A 5,642-nucleotide genomic window follows, 5' to 3' on the forward strand; every position below is an offset into this window, starting at 1 on the left:
CATAGACAGTCAACAATGGAGCCACGATAGCGTAATATAACTGTTTTGACATAACTTTAGACTACACTAAATAAAAAGGTCTGTTTCAAGGCATTTATTAGTTTCTGACACTGGGAAAAACTGTAAATTTCCCCAAAACTATTGTAACGAAATGTCTGAAGTTCGAACAACCTCTTTAACAAAATCACACACATTTAAGCTATTCTCTGTGATCTCCTTTTGATAACTACTGTTATAACAAACGTAATATTTTTTCTCCTCCATTCACTGAACCTTCCCTGAAACTGTTTGTACCCATATCACCAATCTGCATATCGGTCGCATCCTCCATCTTGCCCCCCACTCTTTGACAACAACTTATTCTTTGGAGATGAACCACTATTCCAACGGGAATAACGTACCATTCTACAGCAGAGCACCATGGCTCCAGATATGGATGTGCTCATCTTCATACCAAATATTTTACATATTATTGTATTTCTATACATAATTATCTTTGTTTCTATTTTATCACTGTTTACCAGGTTCAACGAAAGTAGCAGCAGTTGGATCAATCACTGTCATTTTTCTGGCAATCATAATTGTCTCTGCCTTCCTTTACATTAGGTGAGCAGTTGAATTGATTATATTACATAATACATTTTACATGTGCTCAGTTGTTGATGTTTAATTTGTTTGTTCATTCAAACTCTTATCCAGAAGAAAAAGGTCTTCAAATCAACCCTCTGAACCCAGACCAGACAACAAAGTACAGGTGAGGATTTTTTCTGTTTCACAACAGAGAATATGAAGTAAATGTTGAGCACAGAAACTTTAAAAATCATCCTCACCTTTAACCTTGCTGCAACTCTGTTTGCTGTATGTGCATTTTGTGTTAAAGGGCAATATAAATCATACTTAAAGGATCAATATGTGATTTATTTACTACACTAACTTAAAATTACCATCATATTTGATCAGAGATTAAGGAAACATGCAACATTGAAATGCTTTCTTCTACAACTGTAATACTACAGTCAAGAGGTTGTGGTCATTTCATGCATTTCTGTGAGATCAAGTTGACGCCCATTTCGACTTCCCAGGTTGCCAGATATGAAACAAGGCATGCAAACACAGGGGAGGAAGGCATGGGGGGAGACAACGCTCTCCAATATTTTGTATTTGGACTGCAATACCCATTTTAAACACTTGATGTCAGTGTTTCATTTTTCCTACATAACCAAGTGCTGAAAGGGGACATAACATGGTGGACAGGTTTACATTCATAATCTGGACATCTGGTGGAATATCTTCAAGTCATTTATGGTTCAGAATTGTTTTCTTATACTGGTCCTTCCAGCCACTCATTTTCAGCCTCTGTCTGAAACAGGCTGTTTCTTTAAGTCCCCCATGCTTCGTAATATTGCAAATGAAGCACTCTCAGCACACTGAAGCACTGGGTTTTGTCTTGCAGGTTGCATTTTAACTTTAACCATGTTTTATATAGCCATCCAACATTATAACAGTGGAAAAAATAACAGAAAATCATAAAAAGCTTGAAAATCCCCTTTAAGTAGTCTTATCTATGCAATGTTTACCCCTCAGCTAAATGTGGGTCCAGGCAACGCTTCAAAACCTGAAGAAGGGGAGGATGACCTTAACTATGCCAGCATAAGCTTCTCCAAAAACTGGGATGAAGCTCTCTACTCCAACATCAGGCCAGCTCATCGGCCCAGACAAACAAAGGAAGACGAGGAGGAGGATGACAGTGTCGATTACACTATTGTCAGGTGTGGTGCCAGTAATACCACTGGGTGAGTCCAGCACTGTTTTTATTATTGTTGCGTCTGCCTGTTTCATTAATTATTATAACATCTTTATATTTCTCTATGTATGTTTTTTCATTCACAGATTAAGATGTCAAAATACTGTGGAGAATTCATCTACACTGTACAGCACAGTCATGAAAAAGAGTATGCCCAGATGAATCTGTTTTTATTATTTACTGTATTATCATTTCAGGCATTCATTTGTGGTACAGGTCGACTAAAGTGGTCTAATCTTTAGTAGGAGGCAGACACAGAAGGCTGAATCAATTGTCCAACAGTATTTTTATTCTTATAAATTATATAATGTAACAAAAAGTTGTACAAACAAAAGAACAAAACAAACAATTTAACTCATAAGCATAACTGAAATAAAATTAAAATAACATGTACACAGCTACACTCTCGCAGAACAAAAACCCCTGAGCAGTAGTGTTGTGTCGTTCGCGAACGTGTCGTTCGAACGAACGAATCTTTTGAGTGAACGAAGTGAACTGAATCACTTCATGAACTGGTTCGTTCCTTTCTCAGTTCAGTCCAGTTGAGCTCAGCCGCAAGCATGGCTGCCGGTCGGGAGTGGAACTGCCGCGACTCACTCACTCGTTCACTGCGAACGAATCACTCAGTGAACGACAACACTTTGACTGACTCTGAGTGAGTCTGACACAGCGCCACTTTCAGCACAGTACGTGAACGAGATTCACGTCCTCAGCATGTCGTTCAATGATTCGTTCGCGAACGTGATTCGCCGTCATTCAATTCATGATTCAGCCCACTTTCAGCACAGTATGTGAATGAGATTCACGTCCTCAGCATGTCGTTCAATGAATCGTTCGCGAACTGCTGAAAGTGGCGCTGTGTCAGTCACTCACTGACTCAGGGCACTGAGGGCTGAGGAGTTGATTCACGTTCAGTACATGTACTGCTAACATTAGCGCTGTGTTGCTAACATCAGTGTAGCATCATGTTATGTTATTTTACTGTGCACAGAGGACACTTTCACTGTGTAATATTTTAGTGCATGTATAAGCAGCGCTACGTCTCCCGCGAATGATTGTATAATATAGTCCTTGAACGCACCGTCCCTCAGTAAGTGAACGTGAACCTCAGGGCTGAATCATGAACTGAATGACGGATTATTTGGCTGTTTATCAGTTCAGGGAGTTGGAGAGCACTGAACGATTCGGTGAACGAATCATTTTAATGAACGGATTCTAAAGATTCAGTACAGTAAAAAGAACTGCCGTTCCCATCACTACTGAGCAGTCTCACAGCTCCTTCCTCCTCCTTATATAGAGCCCTCTATTGGCCTTCCCTCTGACTGAAAGTGGACTATACCACTCCCCAGGTAAGTCCTGAGCCTTTCCTGAAACAAGTAACAACAAGATTAGCAGTTAAACAACATTCACATGACATCACTTTTATCCGGCCTACCGCCATACATCTGCAACCAAAAACTTAATCAAATCATAAACAATCTTAACATATACACCCGCAACAATTCACCAACCACCCCCCCACATGGTTCTTCCCTAGTGACATCACTAATGATGTCACCAGTCTATAAATTCAGGAGACATAGGCCACCTCCTCCCTTTGTTTCCTGAGCACATGTGAGTATGGTGAGTAACAAACAATGATGATACAAAACTTATGTCCTCAAACTAAACCAATAAACTCTAACTTCAATACGTGTGTTTTATTTTAACCAAAAGTCTGCTGAGATATAACTTATAACCAAACATACTGCAAAACACAACCAAACCCGGGATAGTATCTGCAAAGTATGATTACTGACTAACTTACGGTCCAAACAACAAACATCAAGTATAATTAAATTAATAAGTTATGGTACAAATGTAGTCGATGGGGACAAATGGTGTGCTCTCACCCACTTTGTCACATCATTACAAAACAGTTTCTTACAAATTCAAAATACAGACCATTTCCACTACAGACGACCTGTAATTTAAGGTGCTGCCATTGTCAGGGGTTCTGCTTCTGTTTCCAGTATTCTCCTCCCACTTTGGGGTTGAGTCGCTGAACCTAAATTTCAGCTTTTCCCAGGAGGTGTTGCTAAATCCTCATTCCAGGTACTCTCAGGGGGAGGAATGCAAGAGCTGGTCTACAATATGCATACAAACACTGAGATTAATAATGTAAGATATATGTTAAAATGGGAAAGTTTGTCTCATTATACAAGATATATTCTAATTCAGAATGTGTTTTACTGCATAATGTAAACTTTAGATTATGTGCAGTGTTTGGGATTAAATTTACTTCCCTAGTCCAGTTTTCCAGGAACTTTCCAGTAGTTTCTGTATTTTTAAGATCATGCAACATGATTCAGGAAAGAATGAAGTTGATTTCATCATGGTACGGAGTAGAGAGAAGGCCTGATCGGCTGCTTCTGGTGGAGGAAAAGCTGGTCAGTGTGACAGAGGGCTGGTCTAGAGCCAGTCTTGTGTTTTCTCTGTTTCGTTCTATCAGCGTCCTTCTTCGGGTCAAACTCATCTAATAATTAAACAATACTGACCCTTAAAAGTTATCACACCTAAATGTTAAAGAAAAATATAAATTAGTGCCTTTTATTTCATTTTTGACAACTGAACCTAACACTCGCCTAACAAACAGCACAAAGATGACCTTTTACTCCTGTGTGGACATAGGGCACCTTTTCATTGGAAACTAAGGATGCTTGATACGGACGATATTCCGATATTCCCCAAATCTTAATTTCCGATACCGATATATGCAGGCTTTTTACACCAAAATTGTTAGGTCACAACATAACATATCTCCTATTGTTGAATTTACACATTATGCCTAATTTTATTGAGATGCCCAACTGGCTTTCCACATGTAAACACTGTGAGAACAACTTAAGGTATGGAAAAAAGTACCAATATGGCACTGCCATACTTATTATGCTGCTTTGCAGTCATTGCAAATTACAAGTGATAACGAGGAGGTAAACCTCGTTTTTGGTTTGTGTGTCCGTTTACATGGCGGTGGAAGCTATGAACTTGTTAGCCACGGTTAGCAATGGTTAGCGACCCACGAGTAGCATGTTGGTGGTGTTTTTGTTTGCGCAGGTAAACGTCCCATGCTGCGTTCATACAGACTCGGAAATCCTGAAGCCTACAGAATAAACATCGGTTATAAAAACCTGATACAGATACTTTGCGATATTTCATTTTTAAGTGAATATCGGCCGATAATATCGGACATCCCTATTGGAAACATTTTGCTTTGAAAAACATACTGGAAACACAAGGCAGAACCTTGAACCTAGACGTCAAAGGTTTTCACAAGTGCGGGTCAGAGGAAGCTCCAGGTTACAGGTCCTTTAGTGGAAAAGAAGCTTCAGCAAACCAGTAAATCCAACACTTTATATGTTTATACTGGACTGGATGCCTCAATCTACAACAGTGTAACCGCTGTTTGGTGAAACTGACTTAAACATAGTTGAACTGTCAATGAACATACTTTGAAAAAATGTATATATTTTTTTATCCTCCTGTGGTAGACTTAGCTTCCTTATTGTCAGGGCAGTGTGGCACAATTGTACAATACATTTATGATAAAATGAAGGGTTATGTTGTGGTGGATATAGTAGATGTTGTTATGATGTGGAAAGCCAATACAGAATTTGATTAAAATGCTACTTATTTTTGGGCTTTTTTTTACTGCAATTACAGCAAAGCTTTTGCAACATTTTCTTAAGTTAATTTCTCTAAGTATTTTTACCACAATCATTTTTGTTCTCTGCTTTTTTAAAGGTTTAGTCATCACATCTGTTTTTATTGTCCATAGTGCTCATTTTCTCATTCATTG

This window comes from Scomber japonicus, chromosome 2 (assembly GCF_027409825.1).
Source record: "Scomber japonicus isolate fScoJap1 chromosome 2, fScoJap1.pri, whole genome shotgun sequence".
Classification (NCBI taxonomy): Eukaryota; Metazoa; Chordata; class Actinopteri; order Scombriformes; family Scombridae; genus Scomber; species Scomber japonicus.